We start from the raw sequence: 22,054 nt of genomic DNA on the forward strand, positions 1-22,054 counted from the left end.
AAAGGCGCAAAGCTACACAGAGAAACCCTGTCTCGAAAAACCAAAAAAAAAAAAAAAAAAAAAAAAAAAAAAAAAAAAAAAAAAAAAAAAAAAATGAACTAACAAGCTGGCTATGGCCTTGCAGAAGGATCTGGTTGTCTGATGCTGCCAAGCTGACAAAGTTAGAGCTAGCCTAGCCATCAGTACTATCAGAGATCTGAGAAGGATAAACTATATCTGAGTGCAGACCAAACAGCTTCCAATTCTATAAATGACAGGGACCAGTCCATATCCAGGTCTCCACAGCATTGGAGGCACCAGTCATAACAGCATCAATCTTCTTCCACCATCAGGCCCATAAGGCAGAGTATTTTTCCTGTGGAATAGGGACACGGAAGACTGACCTTGATTTGTCCAGGCAAAAGGGTGCAACCAATTCCTGTGTCCTGCTGCTTGTCCACAGTCTGGGCTGGGTCCTGGTGGCAGGCATTGCATTGGGGCATCTTGTCCTGTGGTCAGTGTTGCCATAATCCAGGCAGAGACGTTGTGGTGCCTCGTACGTAATCTTCTTTGGAGACCTTGGGTCATTGCTAGGATCTGGAAGTCTGTCTGATATAATACGCTTTTAGATCAACATTTAAATGCCATATTCTGCAGATCTCTGAAGTATGAGGGCTGTCCAGGTATATCTGAATAGACAAACTTTGTTTTTAGTTACTTATTTTAAGCTCAACCCTGAAAACATATGTAAGGGACTGAGCAAACTTATCCCTGTAATATTACATCAGTACTTACTTACCCTGACTGTAATTAAAAAAACTTGATTATTTATTACTATTTATGTTCTCTAACAGTCTACAATAAGTAGCCTTAAAAACAATGATTTTAAGTTGAAGCTCTTCTGGCATAAAATACAGGTTATGTAAAGAAACCAAAACAAAATATCAATATAAAACATATATATGTATCAGTTTATCCAAATAACTTAAGCTTAACAAACTTAGCAAATACAAGGAGGCTAGACAACATTCTTAAGCCTGAATGTACCTTGGGTAAGGAGAAACATTCTCTAAGTTACTGGTTCTCAACTTTCTCAATGTTATTTTATAACTGCAGTTTTGTCATTGTTGAATCTCAATGCAAACATCCAACATACAGGTAGTCCTAGGCCATGCCTGTAAAAAGATTTTTTTAACTCCCAAAGGGTAAAGACTCATGGAGTCAGAAGCTATTTTAGGCCCTTTGTCAGACTGCTTAGGTCATTGTCTTGCTGTATCACAAGAAATGGACATCCCAGTTTCTGGTTAGCATTTGGAGCTTATGGCTGTGACCCTAGTTTTTAGCCTTTTATTTTAAGTTTAAATATTAATAATACAGAGCATTTTATAAGCTGAAAATGTTCCATAGTCTTATAAACTTTTATATTTTAGAAACTGTTCTTAAAAAGATTAAGATCTTTCAAATGTCTTTCTGCAATATCAACAATAGAGTATCTTCTTTTATTTTAAGGGGGAGAAACATGGCATCACCACAATCTGTATAAAGTAAAACCAAGCTCCAAAGAGCAAACAATCTAACCTGCCTGCTCTATTTTATTGTAGCTGGTGCTTCTGGTGATCACCACCTGGCACTGGCCTTTTCAAAACTGCTAAGGTCCACCATTGTAACTAGACTCTTTTTGGAACTCTAGCCCTGCCATACATTTGTAAACCTCAGCTGTTTCTTATGATCCTTTTATGTCTTTAAAACCATTATTATTTTATTACATGGGTAAATATTAAATTATAAAGTCTAGCTGCCAGAGCAAGGTATATTCCTGTGTATAAAAGCATCAAGGTTCAGCTTTAATATTTATTAAATATTTTATTTATTAAACATATATTGTCATCTATTTAAATTCTCTAGCAGCTTGTTGTTGAACATTGGTAAAGACATAAATACTTGGGTGTTAACCTGAGTAGATCTTTATAACCTTAGTAAAAGATGGCTGCCAGCCACATGGCTGCCCATGAGGTCACTAGCCAAGATGGAGGGAAACCACGTGGTTGCTGTTTAAAGCATGTTTTTAAAACAATAATTATTTAAACAAGAATTACTTGTACACATACACACAGTTGGATCCAAGTTACATACATATGCGTACAGTTAAAGCTTGTTTATATTTATATATATAGTTAAATCTAAATCACATATCTGTCCATATATATATATATATATATATATATATATATATATATATACACACATAAGCAGTTTGCAGAATCATTGGCTATTTTTAAAACAAAAATCAACCAGAGTTAACTTTTAAATTCAGTATTTGCAGATATAAGAAACCATAACAAACATAGTTTACATCACATCCTCTCTGACTTTTTATAACCTTTTATGTACCCCAAGTCCTTTCCTTTGATCCCTCAGACACTTATTCCAGATAAATTCTGTTTTTTTAAACATAGAAACTCTTACTAAAGTCTTCTTTGTGATTTCCCTCAGTAGTCTAGAATATATTGTAAAGCTACAATATTTTAAACAAGAACAGAAATACATGCATATATCATAACAAGAATAGCTCCTAAATTTGCATCAGCACTGTACCACAGACAAGAAACTGTTGGTTAGTCTTATAGTTGAGGTAACTTAGCAACCATAGGCAGTGACATTCTACTCAGCTCTGGGAGTCAAACCTTGATCAGGTTTTAGTCCCAGGGCAGGTCTTGGGAGCCTCACCCAACAGCATGGGAGAGGAAGAGGAAGGGGAAGGCGTGCACCATGGGGACAAAAGATCGTAGTTAACTCAGATTTTCAAGTGCATGAGAGTGGCAGACTGGAAGGGACTCCCTGTCCCTGCCTGGGCCCACAGACTTGTAGGCCACTCCTCAGCTGTGACCCTGGAGGGGCAGTTAGTTCTCCACCAGCCCCTGGTTCAAGCACACTTTGAGCTCCTGGGAGGGGGGGTCGGTTTGGGGACTGCTGGCTGCCCCACAGCTCTCTGCACAGGGCCCCAGCCCGAACCTGCTGGCCATGTCAGGGCCCCACAGTACTCACGGCCTGCTGAAGCATCCAGCCATGCCTAGTCCCCACGCAGCCTCAGGGTCTGGGCTCTGTGGTGCTCACAGCCCTCTTAGGCCGCTCAGCGGCCCCCTGGGCTGCAGAGCCCCTGCCTGTCTGACTGCTGCTTCCCAGACTGGTTTCTGCAAGTTCCCGCCTGCAGCCTGAACTCTGGTCAGAGAGCAAGAAAGTAACCAAAGGGACCTCTGTCTCTTGTTGGCCATCCAGCCCACAACATATCATGTAACAGCGTAGGAATGGAGACAGGACATCCAGGGGCTCTGAAGTGTCTCTGCTGCGTGACACCGCAGCGCTGTGCTAGTCTGCGGAGCTGCATTAGGCTTCTTGTAGATCAAGACATTAAGTGCCTTGCCCCCGCATGTCAGAGGACACATGACTTCTACACATCCCCCCGCGATTGGAACTGCTCATTGAACCATTAATATTCTGTTACCAGATGTCTCTACTGTCTTCCCATCTCCTCACATTTTCCTATTTGTGTGCTTGTGTGCTTGTGTGTGTGTGTGTGTGTGTGTGTGTGTGTGTGTGCATTTGTATGTGGACCCGTGCACATGTTTGTGCTGTGGTTACATGGTGTGCTGGCTAGTTTTATGTCAACTTGACACAAGCGAAAGTAATCGGAGAGGAAGTAACCTCAATTCAGAACATGCATCCTCCAGGCATTGGTGCTGCACACCTTTAATCCCAGTGCTTGGGAAGCAAGAGTGACTGCCTTACAGTTTTTGAGACAGGGTCTCTTACTGAACCCGGAGCTTGCTAATTTGGCTAGACAGGCTGGCCAGTGAGGCCCAGGGGTGGACTTACTCCCTAGGGCTGGGATTACCGGGTGGGTCATTGTCACTGGCTTTCCTCCTGGGTCTGGGGATTGAAGTTTATGCAGCAAACATTTTACTGACTGGACCATCCTCAGCTCACCTTGCTTCTTCCTTTGGAAACATGTAACTCACACTGAGGACTGAAGAGGTAAACTCCCCTCCCGAGAGGAGCATCTACAAACTCTCAGTCAGTCAGTAAAGACAGTAAGAGCGCTGTCTTTCATTGCTACTTGATTATCTGCTCACCAAGCACTCATGCCAGCATGGACTCATATATTATTTCCAATCATATTATACTCCAATATGATGTTATTTAGATCGTTGTTCAAATTGTTTGATAACTGACCATTAGGAGCTTGTTCCTTCCTTGTGCCAGTTTCCACGTGTGTGTTCATCTGCTTGTGTGTGTGTGTGTGTGTGTGTGTGTGTGTGTGTGTGTGAATGTCAGAGAACAATTTGCAGGAAGTCAGTTCTCTTCATCTATCATGTGGGTTCTGGGATTTGAACTCAGGGCATCAGACTTAGTGGTAAGCACCTTTAATCACTGAGCTATCTCAACAGCCTTCTAGCCTATTTTCTGAGACAGATCTCTTACTTAACCTGGAGCTCACGGGATTAGTGGTGTGTGCCACCACACTCACCACAGCTTCTCTTTGTCTCCTATTTATCTTTTGTTTTTTTTCTGGGGGATTTTCGAGACGGGGTTTCTCTCCTGGAATTGGCTCTGTAGACCAGGCTGGCCTGAAGCTCACAGATATCCGAGTGCTGGGATTAAAGGCATATGCCATCACTGCCTGACTTATTTCTTGTTTTAAGCAAACTGCATTACAGAGATCTGTATTTTGCATAGTGCATTTCTTCCTGTGTGTATCCCAAAGTACTTTAATTTTGGCTGTTAGGTCCTGCAAAGCCACAGAACTCTCCAAAAAAGAGTTTCTTCTAACATGCCCACACAGGGGATGTATGTATAACATGGTCATACAGCCAATGTGCTGGACAGATGTCCTCAGGTGTTGGACATCAACAAAATACTCAGCTATCTTATCCCCTCTCCTGACCTAGCCCCCATCATGCCTTCATGTACCATCTCCCCTTCATCCCTGCCTGGCCAGCGTGGCTTCTCAGCCTTGATCCTGACAGCTGTGGATGAGCTGCAGCTCCCTTGGGGCAGAGTCTGTAGCTGGAGATCTGAATCACTGCAGGAATTTTCTTCCCTGTGGATAAGGAGAGGCCTCAGCATGGGTGACTGGGGCACCCTGCTGAGGTCTGCACCTTGCCTGTAACCACCTCTGCCCCTTTCTGTTTTCTTGTTTTCCAGGAAGCCATCCTCTTCAGCCCACAATGCATAGACTATTATACCAAGGACTTCATCGACAAAATTAAGGCAGTTACTTCCAAACTAACCTCTATGTAATATGATGATTGATCTGGTGTCATCTTGCTGCCCTGTCCTGTTTCCCTCCTGAAGTTGGAATCCAGACACCTGTCCCCTCCTTGTCCAGTCTGTTAAGCTGATTATAATAAACACCTGCAGCTCTGCTCTCTGCCCCCGTCTCTGTGCTGTGCAGGAATCATGGGATGTCTTCAGATCTGGGACGCAGTGAGAGAAATGACCTGTGTGGGCACTCAGAGCAGGGTGACTGCCACTGTCTGGCCAGGTGATCATGGGAAAGTCATTGCAGCCTTTTTGTTGCTGTGTAGACAAGGCTGACCTTGAAGTCACAGAGATCCTCCTGTCTCTGCCTCCCAAGTGCTGGAATGAAAGGCATGCGCCACCAGCATGCCAGGCTGACTGCAGCCTTGTGAGACTGTAAGACAGGAGCTGTCTAGGGTACACAGCATGTAAGCAGTCACAGGCTTCACCTGCTCCAGGACAGAAATGAGGAGCACAGCTCCTCACCTCCTATGCTGCCTCGTGGCTTTATCTCAGGGCAGTGTGGTCAGTGACTGTGTACAAGTGATCAGGCAACATTGTTTTATCTATGTAAGGTGTCTTATTAAGTGTCATGTTATACAGTCACCCATCTTCTAAAACAATTTTATTTGTTTTTATTTTATGTGTAGTGCTTTGCCTGTGTGTGCGCTTATGCATCATATGCATGTCTGATGGCCAGAAAAAGACATCAGATCCCCTGTAACTGAAGTTACCTACAGTTAGGAGCTGCCGTGTATGTACTGGGAACAGAACCCATGTCGTCTGGAAGAGCAAGGGATGCTCTTAACCACTGAACCACCTCTCTATCTGGGATGCGTTTTCTTCATTAGAATATGCCTCTTTATTCACTGGCAGTGTGGTTACAAACAATCCACATTAGGAGTATATAATATCTGAGAAAAATCAACTGTGAAATACAAAGTAACATGAAGCACAGTTATTCAATTATGCTCAACACAGTCCTGAGGCAGCATATTTGGTGAGATGTATAAGAAAGTAGAATCTCCTCATTTTGATCAAAAAGCTCTGATATATGAGAAGTGAGAGAGGATGTTGACATAAGGAATTACTATCTAAAGCTTTTGACATTTAAACATTTGAGATAAACAAAATTGAGAGACTGAGCTGGGCATGGTGTCATGGTGTCCCACACCTTTAATTCCAGGACTCAGGAGGCAGAGACAGGCAGATCTCTGTGAGTTCGAGGCCAGCCTAGTCTATAAAGCGAGTTCCAGGACAGTCAGAGCCGTTACACAGAGAAACCCTGTCTCAAAAGACAAAACAACAAAAACAAAACAAACAAAGAAACAAAAAAGAGGAGAATCAAGAGAACATCCCATGGGGGAGTGGTGGGAGTTGGGGGGTGTTGGAGGTGGAGCCAGGCATGCTGGCTCAGGCATGTGGAGGCAGAAGCAGGTGAGTTTGAGGCCAGCCTGGTCTACAAAGCAAGTTCCAGGACAGCCAAGGCTGTTATACAGCAAAATCCTGTCTCGAAAAATGAAACAACATCAAAACCAACAAACACAAAAAGAAAATATCTCAACAAAGTTGCCAGAATTCTAAACACAGACAATTAGTGGAATCCTACTTATACTATGTTTCAAGAAAGCTTGGTGAGTTCCTGCTGCATCCCAGGCATTTTAGTTGCCAGGGTTACATGAAGATCCGATGAGATAAATGCCATTGCCTCTGTTATGTTTGAACTGAGAGAAAACAGAATTCGTATACCCGGGATAAATAGTAACATGCACTACATGTTGTACATAGTGACATGCACTACATGTTGTATATAGTGACATGCACTACATGTTGTATATAGTGACATGCACTACATGTTGTATATAGTGACATGCACTACATGTTGTATATAGTGACATGCACTACATGTTGTATATAGTAACATGCACTACATGTTTGTTGTATCTAGTGACATGCACTACATGTTGTATATAGTGACATGCACTACATGTTGTATATAGTAACATGCACTACATGTTGTACATAGTAACATGCACTACATGTTGTACATAGTGACATGCACTACATGTTGTATATAGTGACATGCACTACATGTTGTATATAGTGACATGCACTACATGTTGTATATAGTGATATGTGTGAAAAAGAGAAGAAGTTGAGGCTGGAGAGACGGCTCCATGATTAAGAGTGTTTACTGGTCTTGCAAAAGACCAGAGTTCGGTTCCCAGCACCCACTTGGGGCAGCTTACACTAGCCCTGTTACTCCAGCTACATGGGATCTGATGCTCTCTTCTTCTGGCCTCTTAGGAGACTTACTCAAGTGCACAACCCCTCCACTCCATAGAGATATAATTAATAGTAAAACAAACCTTTAAATAAAAAAGAACTTTTGAGTTTAGTTTCTGAGTTTCAGGTTAAAAGAAAAATGATCTTTCTCCCCAGGGCCAGATCACATGAATTCATATGTTTGATGATTCCATTCCTTGGTTGGATTTCACAATTATATCCAAAATTAATCTTCACAAAATCCCAAATCAATCTTAGATCTGATAGCACTGTCTTAACTTTGATGACTTACTCTGAGTGACATTCTACAAGCTAGTTCTGAGTTCTAATCTTATGTGTGAGAGATAATTGTCCCCTCATAGCATCTCTGTTTTGTTCTCATGAAGCAAGCTGAGGTGCATGAGGTAAATGTCCATGGAAATGCACTTCCTACCACAAAAAGGTGTGATCAAATAGTGTAGGACTGTACATTTCATGAGCCTTTTACCTTGGTTTGGATGTGGGGTTTTGCACACAAGAGTGGATAAATTCACACTGTACGCATGAAACTTCAGATGCAATTATATGTATTTTTTTTCCAACATAACATTTTTATTGATTATTTGGGAATTTCACATAATGAGCTCCATCCTAGGCCTCCTAGGTCCAACCCCTCACTCTTGTGACCCCCACAAAAGAAGAACAACTTCAAAAAAAAAACCCACCTAAGTCCAATATGTGTTGCCCATATACTCACTGGTCAAACTTTCGGTTACCATTCCCTTAAAGAAAACTGAGTCTGGGGCTAGAGAGATGGCTCAGCAGTTGGGAGTACTGACTGCTCTTTCAGAGGATCTGAGTTGGGTTCTCAGCACCCACGTGGCATCTCACAGCCGTCTGTAATTCCAGTTCTAGGAATTATTCTAGGAAGTCTCCAGGAAGAAGTTGGGGCCCCACAACAACAACAATTCCATGTGGACAATAATAACATCACTAAGCTGACAAACATCATCTACAGATCAGCTTTGAACTACAAGGTGCTCAGAGCAATTTTGAGATGACTAGCTGAGATGATCCAGTCTCAAAGACTACTTGAATAAGGACTTGAGATAAACCCTGAACTTTGGCATTATACACAGACTGGATAATGAAGGATATAGTTACCTTTCCTAGAACTTGACAATTAACCTAAAATTTTTCTTTCAGGATAAAGATACCTTCGCCCATACCCAGCAGGAAGCAATTTTAAGAATACAACGCCCACATTCCCAAAGAGGTGGTGTGGGGCGGGTGGTTTTTTGGTCTTTTTATGGGTTTTGGGTCTGGTATAATTTTCATTGTTTAGGGGGGTTGGTTACAAGTTGTTGTCAAGGGTTAGGAAAAAGACTAAGCAGATTAGATTTAAGGTTCTTATTTTTTTAAAAAAAAGAGAGAGAAAGAAAGAAAGAAGAAAAAGACAATTACTAGTTTTAAATACTTTACATTGGATTGGATTGTTTTATATTGTATACAAATTATATATATTGAAATTGATATTGTTAGAAAATGCTATATGTATATTTCTAATTGTACTTATATCGTTCATTTAACAATGCAATTTTCTGATTTTTGAATGTATTATTACCAACTATTAGGATATAAAGAAATGATAGTAGTTAGACATTACAATAGAACTTGTAGTCATATTAGATATGTTTTAAAAATTGAGCAGATATATTTTAGATAGGTCATCTTCAAACCCTTCAGAGATCTACAGAATATGGCATTTAAAATGTTTTAATAACTTAGAAAATTTTTCTTTTTTGTTATGACTATGAGACATGTCGGCTCCTGGCAGTACCAATCTACTTCAGAGAAAATATGGGCATTGAAGAAACTGCATATGAGTTAGCTTTCATTGTGGCAAAAGTTAGCCACTGGACAACAAAGTATCCTCGAATCAACTGCTGACAAAATGGACAGACAGGACATGAAACAAAGGACTACTGATTCTTGCCTAAACAAGCGTGGTTATGGCTTTATCAAAAGGCATCTTCTGAGGCCAGGACAATATGGCACCATCCCTGACGTGGCCTTCGCAACTCGGAAAAGGTACAGTGCCCTTTTCTTCGAAGGCAGCTGAACAGGCAGTGGGCCGATGGCTTCTGATGTGCAATGGAACAGCAGCTGAAACAGTTATTCTTGAAGAGTAACTAAGCTCACACCTCTCAATAGTAAACTGGCATTTGATAGAGGGATGTGGAGAAGAACGGGATGCTGAGATGAAGCCATATGTACACAGCCAAGAAGAATGGACAGCTGAATTAAAAAACCATCAACAATTTCCAGAATTTAAAATCCTGAATCATGACATGACACTAGTGGAATTCAGGTGTTTCTGGTGCATGGACTGCTCTCACCCAATGTGAGGTTGAACTGTTGACCTTGTGTACATCCTACTTCACAAATGAGTCTGTCAGATATGCTAAGCCTATAGACTGAAGATGATGCCCCAGCATTGTGGAGAAACCTCAGGTGACTGTCCAGGCAGTTGGCTGTTTCTGTCAACTCACAAATTTTTTGGAAGTTGCTTGCATGCACTTTCTGTTTTTATTTTTGTTAGCTAATATTATTTCCTTCTTGGGTCTCTGAGGGAGTTGAAGATTAGTTAGTTATAGTTGAAGATTAGTTAGTTATAGTTGAAGGTTAGTTAGTTATAGTTGAAGATTAATTAGGATAGAAAGTGAATTAGATACATTTTGGACTTAGCAAAATAGGATAATGAAATTATTATCTCTGAATTTGTCAAATACAAATGAACTAGACATTGTTTAGACATTTATTATTTGTATATAATGTATATAGTTATTGTACTTTTGTATATAGTTTTTCTTTTGTTAGTTATAACCTTTTTCTTTTTTTTCCTTTTTATTAAAATAGAAAAGGGAAAATGTGGTGGTATTTTACTTGTACTGAAATGTGATTTTAATTGTATGTTAATAAATAAAGTTGCCTGGGGGTCAGAGCTATTAGAGCCATAGCAAGTGCGTGGCGGTGGTGGCGCACGCCTTTAAGGACCTGGAGGGCGGTACATACAGGCAGTGACAAGGCAGTCATGTGTTTAGGTTTACAACCAATGAGAAGGCAGAACAGCTAGACTATTTAAAGACATACACACAGGAAGTAGGCCTCTTTTTCGGAGAGCTCTCTTGGCTGAAGCAGGATAGCTGAAGCAGGAAGGGTAAGGCTCTTAGTTCTGACCTCTTAGCTTTCTTCTCTGAATCGGCTCTGTGTTTCTTATTTAATAAGACGGTTGGTTACATCTACAGTATCCAACATCCTCATTAGACATAAATGCAGGCAAAATAACATTGCACATAAAATAAAAATAAATTATAAAAAGAGAGAGAGAGAAAACTGAGTCCTTCTTCATCCCCACCCCTGCCAGAAGCTCTCATTTATGGAGAGTTACACTTCAGCATTATTATCACGGTTTTTAAGTGTTCTCTTCAATGGTTTCCTGTTAAGGCTGTTACTTTTTGGGGGGATTGGGATGGAGGCAGGGGTTGTCACAGAAGCCTTCCATGTCCCTCTTTCTCAACTGTGAGTCTGCAGTCATCAATACCCCTGCAAAAGAAACTTCCTTGCTCTTTACAGTCAGTGGGAGCATGGATCAGGGACTTCTACATTGTTTCTGGTGACAGCAGGGACCATGGACTCAGCAGGTACCAGAGATCTCAGCATGGTTTCCTGTGGCAGTACAGACCACAGATATCAACACAGCCCTCTACACCACACAGGCCACAGATACCATCATAGTGGGCCATAGTACCTGTGGGCACCAATATGGTCCCCAGCAGCAGCCCAGCCCTTGGACATCAACATGGCTTCATATGACAGCAGAGACAGTGAACATCTCCACGGCCTTTTGTGATCGCATTGGCCATTGACATCAACACTGCCCCAAGGCTGCAGCAGGGTCATGGACACCAACATGACCCTCAGTGGTCACATGGACTGCGGACGTCAACATGGCCTCAAGCAGCAGCACAGGCCACATATATCAACATGGCCCTCAGCGGCAACATGGGCCATGGGCACTAACAGTGGTGGCGTGAACTATGAACAGCAACATGACTTCTGGGGGCAGCACCGACCAAGGACATCTCCATGGCCTTCAGTGAAACACAGACCTCAGATATCAACACGGCCTCCAGTGGGAGCACAGATCATAGACATCCATATGTCCTCTGGCTGCAGCTTGGACCATGGACACCATTGTGTCTACTGTGGCCATACTTCCATATCATTCCCATGTTCTTCATCACCATGCTGTGGCTTTGCCATTCTCTCATGGGCACATGGTTCTGTTCCACCTTCTTTCCTTCCAATTTTGTGAATCCACTTTGTTTGTTTGTTTGTTTTTTCCAGACAGGGTTTCTCTGTGTGGCCCTGGCTGTCCTGGAACTCGTTCTGTAGACCAAGCTGGCCTCAAACTCACAGAGATCCTCCTGTCTCTGCCTCCTGAGTGCTGGGATCAAAGGCGTGCGCCACCACTGCCCTGCTGTATCCACTTTTTAAAAGCATCTCCCCATTGCCCTTCTCTACTTGTTCTGGGGATACTGCGGGCTCTGCAGACTCCCCCTCCCCGTCTCCCATCGGAGCCTCCATGGGTCTCTCGGGTTTCTCAGAGCTGCACCTCGTGGCTGGTGCCAGCGGCTGGTGCTCTTTGATGATGGCCATGCTTCAGGCTTTCATCTTTGATGACAATGCCAGGCTTCCAGATCTAGTTCTGCAGGACCGGCTCCTCCTTGAATTCCAGCAGCTCATGGATGGAGCAGATGCTGAGGTGGACCGACTCGGAGTGCTGAATCTGGGCCTGGATGTCTGATGAGTTGGTTAGCCTGGCTCTTCCAGGAGGCCACCCTTGAGACCTCTGTAATTGTTTTTATACGTGAGGCCAACCACGTTCTACTGGAACTGGTTTGATTATTAATTGCTGTGTATATTTAAAGTATACAATGTGCTTTTTAAAGACGTACTTATTTTTAATTCAGTTTTTATTGTATGCCTGAATGTTTGCCTGCAGGTAAGATTGTGCACCATGTTCGTGCCTGGTGCCCACTCTGACCAGAGGAGTGAGCCAGATCCCCTGTAATGGTTGTGAGCTGCCATGGGGTTCTGGAAACCAAACCCAGGTCCTCTGGAAGAGCAGTAAGTACTCTTAACGGGTGAGCCATTGATCGCTCCGGCCCCCAACCCCCTGACTTTTCTATTCACTACATATTGGATTTCTAAGACTTTCACACAGGAAGTGGAACAGCTCAGTGGCAGAGTGCTTGCCTAGCACGCACAAGGTCCTGGATTTGCTCCCAAGCACCACCCCAACCAGTCAGCCAAATGGACAGCGTTACATACCAAAGACGTGAGGTACTTTAATTTTACTTTTAGTATTTCCTTTTAGTTTCTTGCTGTGAAACTTAGACTGGCCTCTATTTCTCCATTTTCCGTGGCCCATGGCCATGTTTGGCTGATATAGGTACTTTGTGTATCTGGTTTGTTTCTGTTAGCATACATATATCCTCCAGGTTCATCTGTGAATGGCAATATTTCCTTTTTTTTTTTTTGAGACAGGGTCTCTCTCTCTCTCTCTCTCTCTCTCTCTCTCTCTCTCTCTCTCTCTCTCTCTCTTTCTCTCTCTTCCTAGCTATTGTAGAACTTACAGAGATCTGCCTACTTCTGCTTCCCGAGTGCTGGAATTATGAAAAACCAGTCTTAGCTGATGGCTTGATTGGATGTATTATTCAACCCTGATGTGTCTTATTTCTTGCTGCCTGCTGCTCTGTGGTTTCAAATGCTATTTCTCTCGGACCTTGAGGTGCACTGTTAGGGTGTGTATTGCAATCTTGCCGAGTCTGTGATGGGAAGTACTCAGTTATAAACTTCCCTCGGAGAACTGTATCCCAAAAGCCCAGTGTGCTGTGTCACTTCCATTTGCTTTTAGGAACTTCTGAACTTCCTCCATGATATCTTCAATGACCCACTTGCTCTGATCATTCAAAAGTGTATTTTTCAGCCTCTGTGTGTTTGTACAGTTTCTCCCGGTTTTGGTTTCTGAGCTGATAAGATATAATAGATTCCATATTTGGTAAGACATGGTTGTGGCCTAGAGGGTGGTTGTTTTAGAGAAGGTTTCATGAGCTTCTGGGAAAACTGCATATTCTGTTTTTGTTTCATGGAATATTGCATAGATACGTATTAAGTCCATTTTTTTGAGACAAGGTTTCTCTATGTAGCTCTGGCTGTCCTGGAACTCACGGTGTAGACAAGGCTGGCCTTGAACTCACAGATATCTACCTGCCTCTGCCTCCCCAGTGCTGGGATTAAAGGCATTAGTATTTGAACAAAGCTGCATTCTTTGACCACCGAAGAAAGCCTTTTTGTTACCTGCCCTATTCCTTCCCTGAAGGGTGGTTTCCCAGGACCAGCTTCTGGAATCGTATCCAGCAACAGATTTGAGGAGCCTCACCAGAGAGGCACAAGGGCCACCAGGTCTGCTTTGCCCCCTCTGAGGTCCAGTGGGTGGAATAGATGGCTTCAGCATCTCTAAGGCTTCACTGTTTATAGTGTCAGACCATGTGGCAGGCAGCTGGTTGTTGGCAGGTCTCTGGTGAATTCCTGCCAGGGAGTCTTGAGGGACTCTCTCGGCTGCTACCTACCTTTATCTTCCCCCAAATTTCCTCCCTTCTCTTTCCTTTATGGATTTGACTACTTTGGTTTAGGAAGAATAACTTTTGGGGGTGGGATCCATGGATCCCAACTGAGTAAGTCTTACAGGCAGGCATCTGTGCAATATTCCTTTACACTGTGTGTGAATATATGTTGTTGTGATCGGTTTAATAAAGAAACTGACTGACCAACAGCTGGACAGGATAAGGTTAGGCAGGAGAGTCAGACTAAGGACACTAGGAAGAAGAAAGGTGGAGTCAGAGAAGTCACCAGCCAGATGGAAAGGAATCAGGACATATAGAAGAGGTAGAAGCCACGATCCTTGGGGCAGCACATAAATGAATAGAAATGGGTTAATTAAGTTGTAAGAGCTAGTTAGACAAGCCTAAGCTATCAGTCAAGCATTTATAATTAATAATAAGTCTCTGAGTGGTTATTTGGGAAGCTACTGCCAGGACACAGGAAAACTCTGCCTACAGGCAACAGACATCTGTCTATGCTCTGGTGGGTTTTGTGAAATTCGGATCAATTGTGGGAAAAAAATCAGAAAACAAAACAAAATTAAAAAAAAAAACTAACCTTTTCAGAGACTTACAAGTTTTAGGATCTGGGGAAATGGTGTAGTGGATAAAATGCTTGCTGATCAAACAGGAGGACCTGAGTTTTGATTGGCAGTACCACACAGGATGTGGTGTGCATCTGTAACCCTAGTGTTGGGTGTGTGGATGAGGGAGACATACAGATCCTAGAGACTAGGTGACCAGCAGTATAGCTGAGTTCCAGTTCAGTAAGAGATTCTATCCTCCCAAATAAGATAGAGGAAACTGACCCAGTGTGAACCTCTGGCCCCCTTGTGAGCATGCACAGGAGAGCATGTGTGAACACATCTAAGTTTTAGGTTTGGGTTTGGTTTCTTTGGATTGGTTGTTTTGTTTCCTTTCTTTGAGTAGGAAACTCAAACTCAGTGCCTTCTGATACTTCACTGGAGAACATCTTAGCTGACCAGCCCAATTGAAGCCAGCTCAGAAAAAAATGTAGATTTTGTTTTATAATGCTACTTTTTATTTTTATTTTTCAAAAACTCATGTTTTTGAACATTAACAAAAAAAGTCATCTAAAAAGGAGTCCTAAAGACATCCTTAGACAGAATTAACTTATATTTACCAAATTCCCCATTGCCTAGGAATGTCTAGAAACAGCTCTGGTGCAGGGACTGGGATCTGTACCTTTTTTTTTTTTTTTTTTTGTCTGTGTGTCTTTATTGAGACAGGGTCTCTCTATGTAGCCCCTGCTGACCTGGAATCTCTTTTTTTTTTTTTTTTCGGTTTTTCGAGACAGGGTTTCTCTGTGTAGCTTTGCGCCTTTCCTGGAACTCACTTGGTAGCCCAGGCTGGCCTCGAACTCACAGAGATCCGCCTGGCTCTGCCTCCCGAGTGCTGGGATTAAAGGCGTGCGCCACCACCGCCCGGCCTGACCTGGAATCTCACTGCATAGATCAGGCTGGCCTCAAACTCACAGAGATCTGGCTACCTCTGACTCTTGAGTGCTGAGATTAAGGGCTTGTGCCAGCACTGCCCACCTGCCTCTTTTTAACATTGAGGTCATGATAACATCTTGTCATAGGACACTGGACCTGGCAGATTCATTTGGAGTCTGTAGCCTTGAGTTAATATTTTTGTTTTCTTGGAATATTTTAATTACTGATTTTAAAAAGGCTTAATTTTGTGTTTTCATGTCTGTGTGAGTGTGTACCATGTGTGTGAACTTGTCTGCTAAGACCAAGAAGGTCCTGGAACTGGAGTTAGAGGTGGCTATAAGCTGGCTGATATGGCTGTTGGGAACAGAACACTCATAACCCTGAGCCATCTCTGTAGGCAGATTTTTTGTAGGGACCATCAAGACTATCAGCTCCCCAATAATGACACAGAGATTTATTGTTAATTTTGGGCAATAACTTAGATGTGTTTCTAACTAGCTCTTATAACTTAAATAACTCATTTCTGTTAATTTACTTTCTGCCTCGTGACTTCATTACCTCATTTCTGTACTGCCCATCCTGCTTGCTCTGTATTTCCTGGCATCTCTGCCTTCTTCTTCCCAGTGTCCTCTGTGCCTGGAAATCTTGCCTATCTACTGGCCATTAAGCTTTTTACTAAACCAATCAGAGTGATACATCTTCACAGTGTACAAAAAGATTATTTCACAACACATCTCTCTAGCCCCTATTTTGATGATTTCTTGTGAGCACCTGAGAGATTGCTTTTAAACTATTATTATAAAGGCTTTTTGGGGCCACTGTCCCCATTTTCTGCTGAGCTCTGCTTTTACTAAGGTAATTTTGTTCTTCAATATCAGAAGTTTGTTTTCTCAGACTGTCCTAGCTGGAATGTTAACGTATGGATTATCTCCCAGCCTTGTTTGTGACCAAAGAGAAGAAAGAAACACAAAGGTGAATTTTTAAAATCTGGTGGTGGGCTGGGTGGTGGTAGCGCATGCCTTTAATCCCAGCACTCGGGAGGCAGAAGCAGGCAGATATCTGTGAGTTCGAGGCCAGCCTGGGCTACAGAGTGAGTTCCAGGAAAGGTGTAAAGCTACACAGAGAAACCCAGTCTTGAAAAACCAGACAAAAAAAATCTGGTGGTGGGATTAGATCCAAGATTGGAACCAATAGGTTGTAGGAGGACTTTTCTGTCCCACCAGCCACTCCCCAAATATCCACACAGAGACTTAATATTAATTATAAATGCTCAGCCAATATCTTAGGCTGGTTTTTAGCTACCTCTTATAACTTAAATTAACCTATTTCTGTTAATCTATGTGATGTATGTACTTCCCATCCTGCTTGCTCTTCATCTCATGGTATCTCTCTGACTCAGCCCTCCCTCTTCTGCTCCAAATATCCTGCCTAGCCATCAGCCAATTAGCTTTTTATTAACAATGAGAGCAACGCATCTTCACGGTGTACAGAAGGATTATTTCATAGCAGTAGGAAGCAGATGAAGGAGCTCGAATCAATCCGCAAATGTGAGATGAAGTACTCCTGTAACATCCAGGTTGATGAAACTACTTCATTGTCTTGGCAAGGTCTGACTGTTCCTGACAACCCTCTTTATGGTAAGTGGAACCCTCAGAATCGGAATCAATTTTCCAGCAAAGTATCCATTTAAACCACCCAAGATCACATTTAAAACCAAGGTCTACCACCCTAATATTGATGAGAAGGGGCAGGTCTGTCCAGCAATAATTAGTGCTCAAAACTGGAAGCCAGCCACCAAGACTAAGTAGTCCTGTCCCTCACACCACTGGTAAATGACCCAGCCTGAGCACCCACTCTGGGGGTGCTGTGGAAAACTCTTTTGTACACTGTGAAGATTTGTAGCTGTGATTGGTTTGATAAACAAGCTGACTGGCCAATAGCTGAACAGGAAAAGATTGAGCATGAGAGCCAGACTAGGTGAATTCTGGGAAGAGAAAGGGCAGAGTCAGAGATGAGAATGTCATACTGAGAAAAGGTACCAAATAATGTGGCTAAACATAGATACAAATTATGGGTTAATTTAAGTGTAAGAGTTAGCTAGTAACAAGCCTGAGCTATCAGCTGAACATTTATAATTTATATTAAGCCTCTGAGTGATAATTTGGGAAGTGGCTGCCAGGTATTTGGGAACAGGCAGTTAAGACAGGAAGTGTCCATTTACAGGGCTGACCTAGTTGAAGAATACTCTAAGGACTGTAAAAATATTCTGTAAGAATGCTGAAGATTTTACAAAGAAATGTGGGGGGGGGGGAAGTGACCTGTGGACTAAACTCTGGCATGAGTGATTCCAGCAAGTTTGAGCTTGAACAGTGCATTCAGATACCCCACAAAGCAGAACTATGGAAAATAGACTCATGCCACCCCCTGACATTTGCTGGTGGTGGTTACTAACTTTCTACAGCTTTCTTAATCAAAAGTAGTCTAGGTAACCTGTGAAGAAGGATCAAAAAAATTCAAAATAAAATAAAATACAGTGGCAGGACTGAGAAATATTGGCTCAGTGGTTAAGAGCACTGTCTGCTCTTCTAGAGGAGTAGGGTTCAATTCCCAGCAAGGACATGGTGGCTCACAATAATCTGTAATTCCAGTTCTAGGGGATACAGCATCCTCTTCTGGCCCCCATGGACACTGTACACACATGGTTCACAGAACACGTGGAGGCAAAACACTCATATACAAAACAAAACAAAACAAAACACCTTAAATCCATGGTGAGGCTTCCCAGTGAGTAACTGGAACCTTGCTTATGGAGAGGTGATCTGTTTCTTTCTGTCAAATGTCTGTTTTTCACACCAAGATGTTAGTCATTTGAGAGTTACTTTGCTCCAGGACAAAGACAGGGTCATGTATGCTCAGGTCCCCACCATAGATGCCCTCTACTTACAGTAGCAGTCTTTCCACAGGTGTGTCCCAAGCTCTTCTCACCCCCATATTCTATTCATAGGGTGATGACATTGTGTGCTGGGACTCCACACCTGCCGCTGTGGACCACTAGGTCTATGGTTTCTGGGGTATGGAGTTCAGACCAGGGGTTGTATGGATACATCCTGCCTTGTTAGGGCTTCTATTGCTGTGAAGGGACATCATGACCATAGCAACTCTTATAAAGGAAAACATTTAATTAGGGTGGCAGCTTACAGTTCAGAGGTTCAGTCTATTATCGTTAAGGTGGGGAGCATGGTGGCATGCAGGCAGACATGGTGCTGGCTACATCTTGGTCACTCTTCCTCCAACAAGAATGCACCTACTTCAACAAAGCCACCTCCTAATAATACCATTCCCTATGCGCTTACGGGGGCCAATTACATTAAAACTACCACACATCCCATTGATACAATGTCCTATAGAAGGCAGTAAAAACACTGGGCATTCATACATGCTTAGAGGCAAGACAGAGCTGTCTCATGTTTTAGGGGACTAGAGAGCCAAGATACAGGATTCAGGCCTAGAATGCAGATGAGGAACTGAGCCTTTACTATGAGAGAATTAGGAGCCGTGGATGCTTTGAAGCAGGGTGGAGATCTAGCAGCTCCAGCTGAGTCGGGATAGCTCAATGGTTGCTTTTCACTTCGGCTGGAAGGAAGGAGCCATTAGCTAGCATCAGGAAGGAGAATCAGGCTTCAGATTTTGGCTATATTGAGCATGTGAACTGAATGCTCCCAGTAACTTGGCCAACCTTTGGAACTTAAGAAGGAAAGAACACTGGGTGGGTGCACACAGGAGGCAACTTTTGGAGGCAAGTTCATGGAATTTGCTAGTGGGAGAGGGTGTGAGGCACTTTCCCTTTCTTTTTCTTGAGGGATTTTTTTTTTTGGTTTGGTGTTTTGTTTTGTTTTGAGACAGGGTTTCTCTGTGTATCCCTGGCTGTCCGGGAACTCCCTCTGTAGATCATCTGATCCTCAAACCCACAGAGATCCGCCTGCCTCTGCCTCCCGAGTGCTGGGATTAAAGGCGTGCGCCACCACCGCCGCCGCCGCCGCCGCCGCCGCCGCCGCCGCCGCCGCCACCACCACCACCACCACCCGGCTATCAAGGACTGTTCTTGCTATGGGTGCCAGGGTTGTAATGAGGGCCTGTTCTCTCCTTAGAGCTGCTCACATCTGATGGTGCCAGCTCATGTCTGCTCATGTCTGGGGAGCACTGAGCCGTTGCTGTAAGGTGTTTCTCTGAGGTTTAAAAACATTTTTTAAAGTTTTATTTATTTGAGAAAGAGAAGGGGTTGGGGTAATCAAGGCATAAGCGTGGGCATCAGGGGACAACTTTCAAGACCCTCTTCTCGCTTCCACCATGCAGGTCTTGGTGCTCAACTCAGGCTCGGCAGCTGGCTCCTTTCCCCGGCTGCGTCACCTCTCCAGCTCTGAGGTTCTTTTTCATTGGTGGTTTCCTTGTCTGTGGTCTGTCGGTCAGGGTTGTCTCAAGCTGCCCCGTCCTCCCATCTGCCTTATTATGTCCCCCTCAGGACTTGGATCTTCCTAAATTCATGGAGTTGTCTAGTGGAGCCGGGGACAGATGGAATGCAAGGCACACCGAGACAGTCTTGTGGAGAACTGGCTTTGGGGAGTTTGGAATGAGGAGTGGCTTGACATTCTGGGTCAGGATGGATCCAGAAACCCTTCCAGTGTCCCTTAGTATTTTCACGACAAAACAGAGACGGGGCCAGCGGCTTGTTTGGTGCCTTCAAACCCCATTCTTGACGTTTTGCCCACTCGGACTTTGGCTTAAGGTGTCAGCACCTCTCAGTGTCCACTGCCCTCCCACTCCCTCTGCAGTGTGTGCTGTGAATGTGCTCATAACCTGCACTGTCCTTAGAAAGGTGCGGTGGGGTTTCTGGTGTGGACACCGCCTCTGCTCAGTGGCGCTTTCACAGTAAACAAGCCCACACTGACAGCTGTCCACACAGAAACAGGCCAAAGGCACAGCTTGCCTTTCTGCTCTACCTCATCACTGTCTACCCCCCCCCCCAGTGATCCTCTCCATGGCCTAATGTTTCCATTCTCAGCACAGCAGGCTTTTAGTCACATTGCCATTAGCCCTGATATCCCCCCTGAGAACCTCATGTACTTATTCCTGGATTTTTCATGAACACATTTATGTTTTTCATTGCTTAACAACTCCCAATGGTTCCATTATGAACACTTTAATGCACGAGAATTTAACTAGTGAGAACAACCGGATGGATCTGGTTTAAGTACTTTTCTTTAATTAGTTAATTATATTTTTCAGTGTTGATGATTGAGTCCACTGTCTGATGGATCTTTTATTACTTTTCTTTTTTTCAGGGAGACTGACATTTAGTTTTTGAAGGGGCTCTCGCCCACTCGAGCATGCGGCTCTGGCAGGCCTTGCCCTTCTCCCCAGTCCCTCTGCCTTGGTAAAAACTGTTAGATCACATCCTAAAGCTAGCCACTACGGTTTGTTCCCTTATTTACCCACTTCCTCCTCCTGAGGCTGACTACCACGGTCCAACTATCAAGGTATTGAAGTCCAGCGATCAAAAGTCCCGTTTGGCTCCCTTTACCTTTATGAAGCACCATTTCCCATGTGCCACATCTGTCTCCCTCTACCCAGAGGCAGTCCTTTGTCCCTCCTGGGTAAATACCCCTGTCCCCATTTCCCTTGTCCCGTTCCCCTTCTCCTCCATCCTCTGTCTCCCTTACCTAGCCCATTCCAACACAGACCTCCCCTTTTTCTATTCTGAAGAATGACACCTGCAAGGTCATTTGTTGCTGTTTTTCTGTCTGAGTCAGAAAGCAGCCACTTTAACTTTTCTTCCCCACTTAATGAAGGATATCTCTATGAAAACAGGTATTTGGGTGTAGTTTGTGCCTAATCTGGGGTCTGGGAGGGAATCCCCACTGTGAGAGCTTCCCTTCAGTTTTATCATGCCAAGGACATTACAGATGTAGGATCTTGTTAACATCAGTAGGGCATGGTGCTCCATCTGCCAAGTCTGCTCCCATTCTCTAACCTCAAATCTTGGGGAGCAGCCATGATCTCCAAAGAGACCCCCACCCCAAGACTGCAAACAGATGAGTGGCCGTGGAAGCAGCAGGGATGCAGCAAGGTCAGGGTCTCACTGTCCAAAGCCAGTCTGCCGCCTGCAACGCCACAGGGATGCAGCAAGGTCAGGGTCTCACTGTCCAGAGCCAGTCTGCCGCCTGCAACGCCGCAGGGATGCGGCAAGGTCAGGGTCTCACTGTCCAGAGCCAGTCTGCCGCCTGCAACGCCGCAGGGATGCGGCAAGGTCAGGGTCTCACTGTCCAGAGC

At 43.7% G+C, this 22,054-nt stretch overlaps 1 pseudogene; it reads left to right on the forward strand.

Moving 5' to 3' along the window:
• Nucleotides 1–12,625: 12,625 nt before the first annotated feature.
• Nucleotides 12,626–17,563, forward strand: LOC131922978 (ubiquitin-conjugating enzyme E2 L3-like; annotated as a pseudogene).
• The last annotated feature ends 4,491 nt before the right edge of the window (nt 17,564–22,054 follow it).

The sequence above is a fragment of the Peromyscus eremicus genome, chromosome 1, assembly GCF_949786415.1.
Source record: "Peromyscus eremicus chromosome 1, PerEre_H2_v1, whole genome shotgun sequence".
Taxonomy (NCBI): Eukaryota; Metazoa; Chordata; class Mammalia; order Rodentia; family Cricetidae; genus Peromyscus; species Peromyscus eremicus.